The following is an 18,063-nucleotide window of genomic DNA, read 5'->3' as shown; positions in this document are numbered from 1 at the left end:
TGGAGTGCTCTCTGCAGGAGAAAGGGCAGGTGGACTCTTGAGCAGCATTCCCTCAGCCCAACTGGTCAGGTGTTCATGGGAGCCCAAAAGCTCTAATCCCCTTGCTGGTGGTTCAGCTCTGAGGCACTTTCCTGCACACCTGCCTACCCAACAGTGTCAGACTTTGCTGCCTGGCGGGCCGAGAGAGACTTTGCTGCCCAGAGGCTGAGGGAGGCTTTCCCTGATTTCTCACCCTAACCCAGCCTGCAGGAGCCAGCTCCTAGCACTCCTTCCTCCTCACTGGTAGCCAAGACTGGAGCCATGCTCCCCTGCAACGTTCCCTACCTCCTCCATCAGCCCACCAGAGCCATCATCCCACAGGGAAGGCAGAGGGCACTGCACTCACAATGATCCCAGCTGAAGTGCCGCTGCTCAGCTCACAGAGGGCTGCCTGAAGCAAGCTGTCACCCTACACTGACAGAGATCAGCTACTGCAGGCAGACAGGCAGACAGGCAGAACAGCAGCCCCACCCATAGTCACCAACAGCAACTGGGGCTCCACTGTAAAAGAGGACCAGGCACTAGTGAGCAAGGGTCTTGAGCTTCTGGGCACCACAGGACACATTCCTCATAAAGCCATCACTATCTGGATCAGGAGGCATAGCAGATCTATAATACAAAGAAACACAGAAACCCTGACAAAGTGAGGAGACAGGGAATATATTTCAAATAAAACAACATGATAAGACTCTAGAAAGAGGACTAAATAGAATGAAGATCACCAATCTTCTTGATAAAGGCTTCAAAGTAAAGTCATAAATATGCTCACTGATCTGCAGAAAAGTACTGATGATCTCAGGGAAGACCTCAACAAGGAGAGAGAAGCATTGAAAAGAGCCACACAGAGCTGAATAATACAGTATCTGAAATAAAAAATACAATGGAGGGAATGATTAACAGATTGCTGCAAGTAAAGGAGAAAATCAATGAGACGGAATTAGAGAATAGGAAAATAACTAAGTGAGGAACAGAGGGAAAAAAGAATCTCTAGAAATGAGAGGATGCTAAGAAATCTGTGTGACAACTACAAATGAAACAATATTCTTTTAATAGGGGAACCAGAAGAAGAGAAAGAAAAGGGGTAGAAAATCTCTTTGAGAAACAATTGCTGACAACTTTCCCAGTCTGGGGAAGGAAATAGACACCCAGGTCCTAGAAGTGCAGAGAGCTCCTAACAAAAGGAACCCCAGAGAGATAACACCAAGATATACAATTAAAATAACAAAGATTAAGGGTAAAGAGAAGGTATTGAAAGCAGCTAGAGAGAGGCAGAAAATTTCTTCCAAGGGAAAAGCCATCAAGCTATCAGCAGACTTCTCAGCATAAATTTTACAGGCTAGAAGGGCATGGCATGAACTATTTAGTATATTGAAACAAAAGGACTTTCAACCAAAAATCCACTACCTACCAAGTTTATCATTCAATATTGAAGGAAAGATTAAAAGTTTCTCAGATAAAACAAAGGCTGAAGGAATTCATTACCATGAAACCAGCATTACAGGATATGTTAAAGGTACCTCCATAGATGGAAATGTTCCTAAGCCTAAATAGTGTTCACCAATGAAAATAAACACACAGTAAAGGCAGTAGACCAAGTACTTGCCAAGCAAGTATTAAGTTAAAAAAACAAAGCAAAACAGCAGTAGTAAAACCAACTATACACAAAATCATTTAAGGGATACACAAAAAACTGCAGATTATGACATCTAACATCTAAAATGTGGAGAAGGAAGAAGAATAAGAAAAGTAATTTTAGATTGTGTTTGAAATAGAGGGATAATCAATAGACTGTTATATAGTTAGGAAGCTATCCATGAACCTTATGGTAATTACAAACCTAAAGCCTGTAATAGATACACAAATTTTTTTTAAAGATATCCAATTACAACACTAAAGAAAACCATCAAATAAAAAGAGAAGTTTAAGAGAGAAAGAAAAGATCATAGAGGAACTATAAAAACAACCAGAAACAAATAATATAATGGCAACAAGTACATACCTATCAATAATTACCTTAAATGTAAATGGACTGAATGCACCAATCGAAAGACATAGAGTGGCAGAATCAATAAAGAAACAAGATTTATCTATATGCTGCCTACAGGAAACTCATTTCAAACCCAAAGACAAACACAGACTAAAAGTGAAGGGATGGAAAAAAGATATTTCATGCAAATAAAAGGGAGAAAAAGCAGGAGTAGCAGCACTTATGTCAGAAAAAAAATAGACTTCAAAACAAAGAAAGTAACAAGAGACAAAGAGGTACAAAGGGATCAATCCAGCAAGAGGATATAACAATTACAAATATCTATGCACCCAACTAGTAATAGTAATTGCACTAGTAGGGGTGAGGATTTATGTATATGGGTAACTGTTGAACTACTGTGTTGTATACTTGAAACCAATATAAGATTGTGCATTAACTATACTTCAACAAAAAGAAAGAAATCCACATATATGTATTTTAAATTTTCTGCAGTGATTCTGACGATCACCAGATTTCAGAAACACTACTCATGATTTTTGTTTACGGAGTACTATTCTGCCTGAATGCAAAAGGTCTCTCTTAGTGAATAATTTATACTATTACCTTGAATAATATCATTGATGAATAGTAACTTGTGTAACATTTGTAAAAATTCTGGCTTTCTAAGATTTTTAAAAATTTCATTCTTCCTCCCTTATTTCTCTCTCTCCTTTTTAGTTTTTGACCCATAATAAATAGAGTACTGGAATATTAAAATAAAGAACATAACATCATTTTCTCACTTGATAGAGTAGCAGTGGGCCTACATAATATTTATGGAAAATAACCTGCAATGGTATAGCAGTGTTTTTATCTGTATAAGACCTATTTTTCTTTCCTTTTTTTTCCACTTAAAATAATCATCTTGTTTTATTCATTTTTGTTTACTTTTTTCATTAGAGTATAGTTGATATACAATATTACATTGGTTTCAGATACATAACATAGTGATTTGACAATTATATACCTTACTAAATGCTCACCATGGTAGGTAAAGTTACCCTCTGTTGCTTTACCAAGGTACTGCAATATTACTAACTATATTTCCTATGCTGTACTTACATTCCTGTGACTAATTTATTTTAAAAAGATAAAAATATATATGTGTATGTGTTGTATGTGTATTCAGGAAGTGAGAAAATGGAGACCCAGAGAGATGGAGGCCCAGAACTACATGGTTCTAGGTCTAGGTAGTGGTGCCAGGATTCAAGCCCAGGAGTCTGAGTCCAGACAAGATCTCACAGTACTTGACTACTCTGTGCCTGTGCCTGTGGGACATGTAAAATTGGGTATGAAATATGAGCATCAGGATAGAGACCTGGGCTCCAGATAGAAATATGGGGGTTTATTGGGTACATGGGGGCAGATGAAATCCCCAGGACTGTAATTGTAAGAATAGTATTTGCGTTTGTAATAAAAATACAAAAACAGATACAAGGAAGGCCATAGAGCACGGAGACAACAAGTAATGACTCTGTGGCATCTTACTACGCTAATGGACAGTGACCGCAACAGGGTGGGGGGGCTTGATAATACGGGTGAGTGTAGTAACCATAATGTTGTTCATGTGAAACCTTCATAAGAGTGTATACCAATGATACTTTAATAAAAAAAAATACAAAGACAGATCTGTGGGATTTCAACACATAAGGATAGACAGAGATTAAAAAGAAACTACTTGCTACCCCAAAGACTGACTAAGAGAAAAACAAGCAAAGTGAGTATTTTATAAGCGTCCATGGAAGAGAATATTTCAAGGAGAGAGAGCTGTCAAACACTCAAAGGTTCCTGCAAGTCAGGTTATAAAGGGGATGCAGAAGATTCTTTGGCTTTGGAAGTGAGCAGGTAATTGATGATGAAGCCCGGAGAGGTTTCACTGCCAGCATGGGGTACGTGCCAAGCTGCAGCAGGTTAAGGTGAGAGGAGGGAAGTGGAGAAAGAAACCGAATATAAGTCTTTCAGGAAGTTTGTCTGTGATGAGATGGAAATTGGGCCCGAGAGAGGGTTTTCAGAGATAAACAAGGACAGAATAACAAAATGGTTAAATTATAATCCTGTAATCAGAGTTTGCTTTGAATCACTATTTTGCCACAGACATGCTGCATAATTTTAGCTGGTGTTTAGCCTTCCTGAGCATCAGTTCCCTCATCTGCATAACAGGGAAACATCAACCTTAAAAAGAGGTTGAAAGAAGTAAGCTAATAGATTTAAAAATCTTTAACTCCATGCCTGGTACAGCTAAGTGCTTAGTAAATGGCAATTGCCATTTTATTAATGCTATTCATGTACTATTCAAGAGGATTTTTAAATGCCCATGGTATAATTCAGAAGATGTAAGAAGGGGCCTAATTCATGGGGTACAGTCCCTGAGCAGGCAAGGGAAAATGGGATCCAAAGCACAAACAGAGGAATTAACCATAGAAAAGAGAGTGGATTGGTGGGTGTCAAGGTAGGTAAAGTTTGTAGATTAAGTAGAGCAAAGTAGAGTCATTTTCTGCCTCGTACTTCCTATTTTTCTGCATGATGAAAGTGTTGAGGTCATGTGTTAAGGGACAAGTGATGGAACGCATAGGCTTGATAAACAACCCAGGGACTACATGGAGGTTATTGATAAACAGGGTGGGCCTTATAAAACCTGTTAGGGAATCTGAATCAGGTCTTAGGGACAATGAGTTTATACCCAATACCATGTATATCAAATGAGTCATGTTAAAAATGCCATGTTTTATGTTCACTGGATCACTTGATTTGTTTCTTACCTACAGCAATGCGAATTGATCAAAAATAGCAAGACCCCATTGCTTCTAAGCAGCCACTAATATCATGCAGTTGCATTAAGATGCCATTTTGCTGAGAGTTTTTTTTAAATGCTGTACATCTTTGAGAAAAGTATTGCTGTTGCTCAGAATTATTGAAATGACTCATACATCCTATTGATAAGTGCTTATACTGCTCTTTAAATAGCACTGGCAAAGAGAAAAACAGGCAAGCAGCTTTTTAAAACATTAAGCTGCTGTTCTTACATGAGATATACAAGACTGAAGCTTAATATCAAATACAATAGATTACATTTTGAGGGTCAGAAATGAAGGCTGTGATTCCACAATTTACCCAGAAATTTGTGACTCTTTGGTTATTTTAAAACTATCATTGAAAAACCTATTTCTCTGCTAGAGAGATGACAGTGGGAAAACATCCCACAATCTTGTCACAGAAAGACCATTAATTGGCTCTTTATGCCTAGTTTGGTTGACAAAGTGTGTATCTTTATCAAGTCATCATTATCAAAATAAATTAATGATATCTGATTAGGAGTAATCAAATGGGGAAGTTTTTTTTTCAGATCACTTGAACAAAAGAACTTTCATCCTCCTCTTCCTTACTACAAAAAAATGCATGTTAAATATTAAAACCATAAAAATGAACCAGCTACAATCACTGTTCACATTTTGTTATATTTCCAGCATTTTTTTCTAACCATTCACACACATCCAAGTTTTTAACAAAAGAGATCATGCCATTTTAGCACCTTTTTTGATTACTTAGTATATGTTTATGAATATCTTCAATGTTATTAAATAATCTTCTGCAATATTTTTAATAGGTTTCATCATCTAAATGTGCTAACATTTAGAATATTAATAATTGCTAAACATTATTCCTCCATGGCTATTTTTTTCCTTGTTGATGATGTAAATTACAATAGAATAAACATCTTTACAGATAATTCTTGTTATATTACTTAGTTCTTTCATTTATATTCCTAGAAACTTTAATGCCAGGTTAAAGGCTACACTTACTTTTTCAAACATCAGTTCATTAATTTCAACAAATATTTAGTGACCACTCAATAAATGGGGATATATATCTATTGAATTATTAGGCAGTGATCTAGACACCAGGAACATTAAGTGGAGCAAATGCAGTCCCTGCACTCAGTGACCTTAAAAAACTAGCAAAGGCAAAATAAACGATCCTTTGTCATGCATTGTTAAAACAACAACCAGAACATGTAAGTTACAATCCCACCGCCAATATATGAGAATGCCTGTTTCCTTACATGCTTATCAGCCTTTAATACTAAACCTAAGGAGAAAAATTGCCAGTTTGATAAATGAAAGGGTTTCTCATGTTAATTTGCAGTTTTTTTATTAGTGATGCTCAATATTTTTTTCATTTATTTATATTGCTCTGACATACTTTTGGGAAAATGCTGCTTTAAAAATCTGTGCAATTATTTGGCTTTTCTATGGTTCTCTCCAGAGTTTCATTGTTTTTAATGAAATGTCTATAGCTCTTTAGAAATAGAGTTGAGAATAGAGTTGAGATAATCAATGTTATGATAAAAACTTATATTTGTGGTGTATGACTTTCTGGAGCTTTTATCTTTATAGCACCATAAGGAGGAAGGAGGGATTTTTATGTGGTAGATATAAATATGTATTATAATATATTATAAAGGTAATTGATAGTTTTTAAGAAAGGAATAAGAGATAGATTTCCCTTCTCTCAATGCCGAAATATGCATTCTTAATATCTTTCTCCTACGTGTATATTTTCACTTCTCTCTATTCATTCAACCAGTATTTTGTGCAGTAGGAAGACTCCCTAGAATCAGCCTGCTGCAGTGAGCCTTAATGATTTGTTATTGACAACCATTACCCCTACTTCTTTTGTATTTGCCGAACCCAATTTTGTGTTGTTTTCTACTTCTCAGGGAAGGTAACCCTAAATTCAACTCAGTGATACATCCTAACCAATCATGTTTAGCCCATTTTTTTTCCCACAGTGATTGGTTTGGGTCTCAGCATGTGACACATTTTCAGCCAGAGAACTGAGGGAGAAGTATGCTGGTACCTCTGAGAAAGATTTCCTCACTTCTACATTGTCAAACACTGGCATGCCTGCTTACGGCATCTAGAACTGTGACTGCCACCGTAATACCAAGGCAACAAATGAAGAGAGTTAGCAGGAAACAGAGAAAGAATCTGGATCCTTGGTAACATTATTGAGCTGAGCCATTTAATAAATCAACTGTGCATAGGAGCCTTTCTTAAGAACTTCTTCATGCGTTTATTGTTTAAGACATTCCATTTGTTTCCCATTAATTGTTGTTCAATTAATATCCTAAATGATACGCTTCAGTTTCAACTATAGTGCAACCTTAGGGAAGTTACTTTACCTTTCTGAGTTGTTTCTTCATTGACAGAGATAGAGGAACAGAGAGGAAAAGAGAGAGAAAGGAAGGGAGAGAAAGAGAGAGATTGTTCTGTATATCTCAAATAATCTCTTCATACAGGCAAAGTCATTTTAACACTAAAAAATAGAAATAATCTATTCTCAGGAAAAAAAAATTGGATGTTGAATTAATTAAACTCTTTTTTAAAAACCCAGCATTCAAACTGTATTTTCCTCGTTTCTGTGTGCAGTGAGAAATTCCTCCACTCTCTGGCTGAAATTATTAGATGAAACAATTTAGTTTATATTCATAAACTAAATAACGGTATCATCAAATTTTCGGTTCCATATTGAGATCAGAATTCTGAAAAGTCAAAGATCATGGAAGACAGGAAGGCTGGGGAACCTTCATAGAGGTGTGGGCCATTAGCTATGTGGTCAGTAGAAGATAGATCAATTTCTAAAAAGAAAGGGGTAGAGCATTCTAAGCAGGTAAACTGTATAAACAAAAGCCCAAGCCCAGGATAATTATGGTGAATGAACAGGCATGGGGGAGCACTTTAGGCTGACCAGGATGGAGATTTCATTTAGGATAATGGTTTCTAAAATCAGGGCTTATGGACCTTGAGGATTGTATAAGTCTCAGAGGATTTGAGCTTTCAAACATAGTTTTTACATTGAATTTTGTCATCTCAGGGATAATCTAAAACATTAGTGTAAGTATATGCAGATCACCAGAATGGCCACTTAAACACAGTCACTGTCACATCATTTCAGGACCCATTTTGGTATTCATGTTTACCATCTGGTTCATGCAAGAACTCCTGGCTCACTAAAAAAATTACCGTTTTTCAAAATGAGTAATATTCTGCTATCTATTTATTGTTTCCTTTTCCTTTTTTAGCACAAAACTAGACTACATTTACTAGCCTCTCTTGCATGTGGGTGTGGCCAAGTGGCTGACTTCTGGCCAATAGAATGTGGGCAGAAGTTATGTGTGCCAGTTCCAGGTCTGGCCCACATAAGCCCCCTCCCTCCTCCCTGCAGCACGTAGTCCTTGCTCTCCTGTCCCATCTGAGCTGAACAGAAAGGCCACTGAGGACTAAAAGCAGGTGGAGCCACAACATGGGAGGCTGCCGGACCAGATTGGAACATGAGTGAGATGTGAACTTGATTGGGTTCAGCCATTGAGAATTCAGGACTTAACCTGTTTTAACAGCTACCATCCTTAATTAGTACACAAACTTTGAAAAGAGAAAAGCAGCTGGGAATTTGAACTATCACATAGGATGGCAGTGCCCTGTTGAGCATGAGCAAATCTGCATTCTGGGGAAACAGTTTGCAATAGTTCAAGAACAGTTTTGTTCAGCAGTTAACACATAATGAGAAATTTTTAGTTTCACAACTAGTGATAATTCAATTAGATACTCTCTAATGCAGATTCCCAAAAAGGTAGAGTGCTAACATTATCTTCAAATAAATAAGGTAATTTACAAAGTTATAAATGATTCTATTAAAATTGGCATTTGAGCATTTCTTACTGCCTTGAACTTATTGAATAACATTCTGAACATCACATCACATGAATACCTCATTGCTGCAGACCCTGATTACCTAGAGCAGTGACTAGTAGATAACGTTTGATGTTTTCCAAACTAATCTGGACAATTTAGTTTCAGCAAAACAGCATCTTCTGTCATATTAATGCTATTAACTTAAATTTTATTGCTTTTTGTTTGGTATTTAATTTGTACTGAAGTTTGATGTTATGCTCATATAAGAAATATGAGCACAAAAGGAACATATTTTGCATATAGTTAAGCTTCTTACAATATAAATAATCTCTGTCAACACTGTGAATCCATGTAAGTTGCTCTCATAAAAGAGAGAGGTTCATCACCCGAGTTTGAGAAACTTAATTAGATCAACTTTAAACATCTTAGTGCCAGAATGAAAGCAGTGTAAACTGGACTTTAGGAAAAAAGGATGTGCAGCTAAGCCCTAAACTTGAGCCTGGGTTCTGTTATTAACTAGCTGTGTGCCCTGGGTCAGTTGTTTAGCCTCCTTAAACACTACAGCTTAACTGAAAAGTTAGGATAGTAACTATTGCCTCTTAGGATTATGCTGTTGGTAAGGCACCACACATGCTAAATAGTAGTTATTAACGTCATCTATTGAAGGTCTACTCATGTGCATTCTCCCCCATTTTCAAGCAGTTCAGCCTGGTAGAGTTGTGATTACATGTGTATGAGCTTCTGATTTTGTTAAATTCATACCGTAATGAAGACCAATGACTAAAGAGAATCTCTGATTTTTTAAATTTTGTAGTATTAGTTTAAAGTATAAGTACAAATACTTATAAATAAGTATAAACTATTATAAAGTCACTAATTAATATTTTAAAAACAACCATACATTGCTTCTACATATAAAAGCAGATTTAGGTAAATTTCAACTTGGAAATGCTTTAGACTAAATTAATTCTATTTCTTAGATGCAAATAGAAAAGCAAGTGTTCTCTATAGAACATCACACATTAAACATAATTCGGACTTTGTATTAATTCGGGCTCCCCTCATAACTAGTCCAAGTCCTGCTCTACCTCTCTCCACCTGACAACTAGATGGTCACACCTGGGCGTGCAGGCACTCTCAAGGAAAGCTCCTACCGTGGGACGACCAGGCACACAAAGGAAAGAAGAGGCTCCCAAAAGAAGGAATGCTATTGTAAAAACCACAGATGAGTGATAATGCCTACCATGACAGAGTGGAACTGAAGTGGGTAAGAAAAGGGAGGTAAGGATGATGTTTAGAGAGACAGGGTGAGTGGAGACTGCGAAGAGCACTGTTTGTGATACTAAGAAGTGTATAGGCTCCTTCTCTCTGGGGGCAGCCATTTTCTCTTTCAGATAATAAAATCTCTTGTGTGGGCCAGTGTCTCCTGAGTTGTTCTGGGTAAGGAGGGTGGCGGCGAGGTACCCTTTCATTGGTGCCGTGACTTCGGATGACAGTCAGCCATTGACTTTGTTCTTCCTCCGGGAGTCTGAGCTGCTTTGGGAACCCTCACTGCCCGATCCTCCTCCACGGGCTCACCACCCATTTCCCCGGCCGCTTGTCTTCTCGCCCAACACCGGCCTTCAATTTGGACCTCCTAACAGCTGCATAAGGCAGCATATGTGCCCTACGCCAAGAACAATGCTGCTTTTACACCAACAAATCCGGTCTCATCTGGGATGGTGCAAAACACCTCTGTGAACAAGCCTCAAAACTCCTAGAAAACTTCCCTTACCCCTTCAATTGGCTCCTGCCCCTCCTAGCCTCTATTACCTTCATTATTCTTCTTCTCCTTCCCTGCTTCATTAATCTATTCCAAAAATTCATTCAAAATCAAATTTTGAAAATTTCTAATTATACTGTCAACCAGTTACTCCTCCAGGGTTATCAAGGCCTTCTCACAAAGAATAACAAAACCAGCTAGATGACATCTCGAATCATCTCAGAATGCCTGTCCCTCCTCAACTTTACAGCAATGGCCTCACTAACCCCAGAATCTGAGCCCCCTTGCAGCAGGAAGTAGCTAGAGAATGAGATTCTACGCAGAGTTCCCCAGAGGCCCAATTAAGAAAAGAAAAAGATGAGAATGAAGACAAATTCTGGCGTGCTAAGACCCCCACCCCTTAAGATCCAATCACCAACGCAAAACACTCCCTACCCCTACTCCTTAAAAACACGCTTCCTCACCCAAGAGCTGCTGCCCCCTCTCTCTGGGGTAAGCCATTTTCTCTTTCAGATAATAAAATCTCCTGCTGGGAAAAAAAAAAAGGAAGTGTAGATATGAGAGCTGATGGGAACTATCAGAAATTTTCAAGAAGAAAAATTATAATATCATGTCTGGAACTTGAAAAATCACTCTATTAGCTGTGAGGCAGATGGACCAGAGCAGGAAGGGGTTGGAGGCAGGGAGGCCAACTTAGAGGCCCTTGTTATATATACTCTAGTTCCAAGGATGATGAGGATCTGGACTGAGGGGCTTTTTCTTTACCTAAATAATACACAGATTCTGCCCTCTTTTGCTTGTGAGGGAAAACCTAGAAGAAATGCATGGATATTCATTTGTTCATTCAACAAATATTGGGCACTTACTATTGGTAGGTATTCTAGGCTTTGGGGCAACACTAGTACCTAAAGTAGATAGCCTGACATTGGACATTCATCTAGAGCATATTGTAAAGCAGAAGATATGACTGTCATTATTGTCTAAGACACTGAAAATTAAATATTGTTACTTGCAGCCCAACTCATTATAATTGATACAAAAGGTTTATTATTACTAATATTAAAAGGTTAATGAAATACTTAAGGTGAGCATAGGCAGATGGTGATAACTTCCTCAAATCTCCAACCCCAGAGATTTATTTGCACACATCGCTTGGTATACAGGACTTACCCTCTCCTTACCCTCTCTCTCCAAACCCTAAAACCCACAAAAAGAAGGTGGGGCAGCTTTTCAGGTCATCTTGAACAGTGAAAACAGTGCTGAGAAAAGAGAGATTGAAAAGTGGCTGTTCTCTACCCCAATACTCTGGGACTCCCTAGAGAAGAAAGGGTTGCAAGTGAAAGCATTATGATGATTCTTATAAGGACACACTGCACACACAATAGCACTAGGGCTGTAAGTGAAAGCATTATGATGATTCTTATAAGGACACACTGCACACACAATAGCACTAGGGCTGTAAGTAAAGCATTATGATGATTCTTATAAGGACACACTGCACACACAATAGCACTAGATGTGTCAAACTGCTCCTTACAGAAGAAAAGAACATGCCCCCAATGTCTGCACAGCACAGGGTACATCTGGTAGGAATCTCAGAACAGCTGTGGAGCAGAAACGTCAGGAAGCAGCATTCCCACTGTGGATCCTGACCACAGTGGTTATGCTCAGGAACTATGATGCAATGACTAGAAGCACTGACTTCAGTAATGATACAAAATTATAACATGTGTGGCTTTATTCCTGAATGGAAGGGAAAAACTCATGAAATGGCCAAAAACTGGAGATGAGCTGAGGTCCTAACATATGGCAGGAGGGACTATGAGGCAGCTAAATTCAGGCCTTATCAATGTTCCAGTGATCTCATGTACACCCCCTGCCTGGCGAGCTGGGAATATTCAGGTTCCATTGCAATGTTAAAATTAAGGAAAATGCCCGCAGCTTCTCTTTCCTTCATTATTTTCTAATTTACAGATAGTTTTTTTCTGTTCTTTAATTAAAAATTCTCTCTGAAAGACAAAGTATTAATTTATCAAAATTGAGGTCTTGAGAACTTCAATAGAATTAATCTTTTCCTAGGGAAGGAAAATACAGCTTTTTCATTCAAAAGTATGGGGTGTAGGACTGAGAAGATGGCGGCGTGAGTAGAGCAACAGAAATCTCCTCCCAAAACCACATGTATTTTTGAAAATAGAACAAATACAACTCTTCTTAAAAGAGAGAGCAGAAGACACAGGACAACAGCCAGACTATATCCACACCTGCAAGAACCCAGCGCTTCACGAAGGGGGTAAGATACAAGCCCCAGCCCAGTGGGACCCGAGTGCCCCTCCCCCCAGCTCCCGGTGGGAGGAGAGGAGTCAGAGCGGGGAGGGAGAGGGAGCCCAGGGCTGCTGAACACCCAGCCCTAACCACCTGCACCGGAGCGCAGACACACAGTACGTGGGGAGCTGGATACAAGGGAAACAGGACAGTAAGACCTGTGAGTGGGTTCCCGCAGTAGGTGCCCCTGGGACAAAGAAAAGCAAGTGCTTTTTGAAAGTCTTAAAGGGACAAGGACCCCACAGCTGGATGGAAGCATCCTGGGACACTTAGCTTAGCAGCTGGGAATCCTGGGGAACTCTGCGCACCCTAAAACCCTGGACGTTAGGGCAGCTCAGAGGCACCTTAAGGAGATAAACAGCCTCCCGGCCATTTCCCTTCCAACACGGCTCCGCCATATCAGAGCAGCAGCCCGAAGCAGGCCATGCCCACAGCAACTGCGGAGCTAAGAATCAGAAGCCCCGTCTGCACGCAGCTGCCCAGCACAAGCCACTAGAGGATGCTGTTCTTCCAGGAGAGGAAGGCCACAAACTAACAAGAAGGGACGTTCTCCCAGCCATCACTTGTGCCAGCTCTGCAAACTATCTCTATCACCATGAAAAGGCAGAATTTGAGAGAGACCAAAATCAAAGAGTCAACCCCTGAGAAGGAGATAGACCTAACCAGTCTTCCTGAAAAAGAATTCAAAATAAAAATCATAAACATGCTGATGGAGCTGCAGAGAAATATGCAAGAGCTAAGGGATGACATCCGGAGGGAGATTACAGAAGTGAAACAATCTCTGGAAGGATTTATAAGCAGAATGGATAGGATGCAAGAGGCCACAGATGGAATAGAAACCAGAGAACAGGAACACATAGAAACTGATGCAGAGAGAGATAAAAGGATCTCCAGGAATGAAACAATATTAAGAGAACTGTGTGACCATTCCAAAAGGAACAATATCCACATTATAGGGGTACCAGAAGAAGAAGAGAGAGAAAAAGGGATAGAAAGTGTCTTTGAAGAAATAATAGCTGAAAACTTCCCCAAACTGGGGGAGGAAATGGCCTCTCAGACCACAGAAGCACACAGAACTCCCATGACAAGGGACCCAAGTAGGGCAACACCAAGACACATAATAATTAAAATGGCAAAGATCAAGGACAAGGACAGAGTATTAAAGGCAGCCAGAGAGAGAAAAAAGCTCACCTACAAAGGAAAACCCATCAGGCTATTATCAGACTTCTCAACAGAAACCCTACAAGCCAGAAGAGAATGGCATGATATATTTAATGCAATGAAAGAGAAGGGCCTTGAACCAAGGATACTGTATCCAGCATGATTATCATTTAAATATGAAAGAGGGATTAAAAAATTCCCAGACAAGCAAAAGTTGAGAGAATTTGCCTCCCATAAACCACCTCTACAGGGTACTTTAGAGGGACTGCTCTAGATGGGAGCACTCCTAAGAGGAGCACAGAACAAAACACCCAACATGTGAAGAATGGAGGAGGTGGAATAAGGGAGAGAAATAATCATCAGACTGTATATAATAGCTCAATAAGCGACTTAAGTTAGAAAGTAAGGTAGTAAAGAGCTAACCTTGAACCTTTGGTAACCATGAATCTAAAGCCTGCAATGGCAATAAGTACATATCTTTCAATAATCATCCTAAATACAAATGGACTGAATGCACCAATCAAAAGACACAGAGTAATAGAATGGATAAAAGAGCAAGACCCATCTCTATGCTGCTTACAAGAGACTCACCTCAAACCCAAAGATATGCACAGATTAAAAGTCAAGGGATGGAAAAAGGTATTTCATGCAAACAATAGGGAGAGAAAAGCAGGTGTTGCAATACTAGTATCAGAAAAAATAGACTTCAAAACAAAGAAAGTAACAAGAGATAAAGAAGGACACTAGATAATGATAAAGGGCTCAGTCCAACAAGAGGATATAACCATTATAAACATATATGCACCCAATACAGGAGCACCAATATATGTGAAACAAATACTAACAGAATTAATGAAAGAAACAGAATGCAATGCATTCATTTTGGGACACTTTAACACACCACTCACTCCAAAGGACAGATCCACCAGATAGAAAATAAGTAAGGACACAGAGGCACTGAACAACACACTAGGACAGATGGACCTAATAGACATCTATAAAACTCTACCCCCAAAAGCAACAGGATACACATTCTTCTCAAGTGTACATGGAACATTCTCCAGAATAGACCACATACTAGTCCACAAAAAGAGCCTCAGTAAATTCAAAAAGACTGAAATACTACCAACCAACTTTTCAGACCACAAAGGTATAAAACTAGAAATAAATTGTACAAAGAAAGCAAAAAGGCCCACAAACACATGGAGGCTTAACAACATGCTCCTAAATAATCAATGGATCAATGACCAAATTAAAATAGAGATCGAGCAATATATGGAAACAAATGACAACAACAACACAAAGCCCCAACTTCTGTGGGACGCAGCAAAAGCAGTCTTAAGAGGAAAGTATATAGCAATCCAGGCATATGTAAAGAAGGAAGAACAATCCCAAATGAATAGTCTAATGTCACAATTATCGAAATTGTAAAAAGAAGAACAAATGAGACCTAAAGTCAGCAGAAGGAGGGACATAATAAAGATCAGAGAAGAAATAAACAAAATTGAGAAGAATAAAACAATAGAAAAAATCAATGAAACCAATAGCTGGTTCTTTGAGATAAGCCTCTAGCCAGACTTATTAAGAGAAAAAGAGAGTCAACACACATCAACAGAATCAGAAACGAGAAAGGAAAAATCATGATGGACCCCACAGAAACACAAAGAATTATTAGAGAATACTATGAAAACCTATATGCTAACAAGCTGGAAAACCTAGGAGAAATAGACAACTTCCTAGAAAAATACAACCTTCCAAGACTGACCCAGAAAGAAAGAGAAAATCTAAACAGATCAATTGCCAGCAACGAAATTGAAGCAGTAATCAGAAAACTACCCAAGAACAAAACCCCCGGGCCAGATGGATTTACCTCAGAATTTTATCAGACATACAGAGAAGACATAATACCCATTCTCCTTAAAGTTTTCCAAAAAATAGAAGAGGAGGGAATACTCCCAAACTCATTCTATAAAGCCAACATCACCCTACTACCAAAACCAGACAAAAACCCCACCAAAAAAGAAAACTACAGACAAATATCCCTGATGAACATAGATGCAAAAATACTCAACAAAATATTAGCAAACCGAATTCAAAAACACATCAAAAGGATCATACACCATGACCAAGTGGGATTCATCCCAGGGATGCAAGGATGGTACAACATTCGAAAATCCATCAACATCATCCACCACATCAACAAAAAGAAGGACAAAAACCACATGATCATCTCCATAGATGCTGAAAAAGCATTTGACAAAATTCAACATCCATTCATTATAAAAACTCTCAGCAAAATGGATATAGGGGGCAAGTACCTCAACATAATGAAGGCCATATATGATAAACCCACAGCTAACATCATACCGAACAGCAAGAAGCTGAAAGCTTTTCCTCTGAGATCGGGAACAAGACAGGGATGCCCACTCTCCCCACTGTTATTCAACATAGTACTGGAGGTCCTAGCCACAGCAATTAGACAAAACAAATAAATACAAGGAATCCAGATTGGTAAAGAAGAAGTTAAACTGTCACTATTTGCAGATGACATGATATTGTACATAAAAAACCCTAAAGACTCCACTCCAAAACTACTAAAACTGATATCAGAATACAGCAAAGTTGCAGGATACAAAATTAACAAACAGAAATCTGTGGCTTTCCAATACACTAACAATGAACTAATAGAAAGAGAAATCAGGAAAACAATTCCATTTACAATAGCATCAAAAAGAATAAAATACCTAGGAATAAACCTAACTAAGGAAGTGAAAGACCAATACCCTGAAAACTGCAAGACACTCTTAAGAGAAATTAAACGGGATACTAACAAATGGAAACTCATCCCATGTTCCTGGCTAGGAATAATTAATATTGTCAAAACGACCATCCTGCCCAAAGCAATATACAGATTTGATGCAATCCCTATCAAATTACCAACAGCATTCTTCAATGAACTGGAACAAATAGTTCAAAAATTCATATGGAACTGCCAAAGACCCCAAATAGCCAAAGTAATCCTGAGAAGGAAGAATAAAGTGGGGGGGATCTCACTCCCCAACTTCAAACTCTACTACAAAGCCACAGTAATCAAGACAATTTGGTACTGGCACAAGAACAGAGCCACAGACCAGTGGAACAGATTAGAGACTCCAAACATTAATCCAAACATATATGGCCAATTAATATACGATGAAGGAGCCATGGACATACAATGGGGAAATGACAGTCTCTTCAACAGATGGTGCTGGCAAAACTGGACAGCTACATGTAAGAGAATGAAACTGGATCACTGTCTAACCCCATACACAAAAGTAAATTTGAAGTGGATCAAAGACCTGAATGTAAGTCATGAAACCATAAAAGTCTTAGAAAAAAACATAGGCAAAAATCTCATGGACATAAACATGAGTGACTTCTTCATGAACATATCTCTCTGGGCAAGGAAAACAAAAGCAAAAATGAACAAGTGGGACTATATCAAGCTAAAAAGCTTATGTACAGCAAAGGACCCATCAATAGACCAAAAAGGTATCCTATATTTATGAATATATTCATAAATGACAGATCTGATAAAGGGTTGACATCCAAAATATATAAAGAGCTCACACACCTCAACAAACAAAAAGCAAATAATCCAATTAAAAAAAAAGGCAGGGACGCTGAATAGACAGTTCTCTAAAGAAGAAATTCAGATGGCCAACAGACACATGAAAAGATGCTCCACATAGCTTGTCATCAGAGAAATGCAAATTAAAACCACAATGAGATATCACCAGTAAGGATCGCCATCATCAAAAAGACAAACAACAACAAATGTTGGCGAGGTTTTGGAGAAAGGGGAACCCTCCTACACTGCTGGTGGGAATGTAAATCAGTTCAACTATTGTGGAAAGCAGTATGGGGGTTCCTCAAAATGGTCAAAATAGAAATACCATTTGACCCAGGAGTTCCACTTCTAGGAATTTACCCTAAGAATGCAGCACTCCAGTTTGAAAAAGACAGATGCACCCCTATGTTTATCGCTGCACTATTTACAATAGCCAAGATATGGAAGCAAC

Source organism: Manis javanica, chromosome 2 (assembly GCF_040802235.1).
Source record: "Manis javanica isolate MJ-LG chromosome 2, MJ_LKY, whole genome shotgun sequence".
Lineage (NCBI taxonomy): Eukaryota > Metazoa > Chordata > Mammalia > Pholidota > Manidae > Manis > Manis javanica.
Note: the sequence above shows the minus strand (reverse complement) of the source record.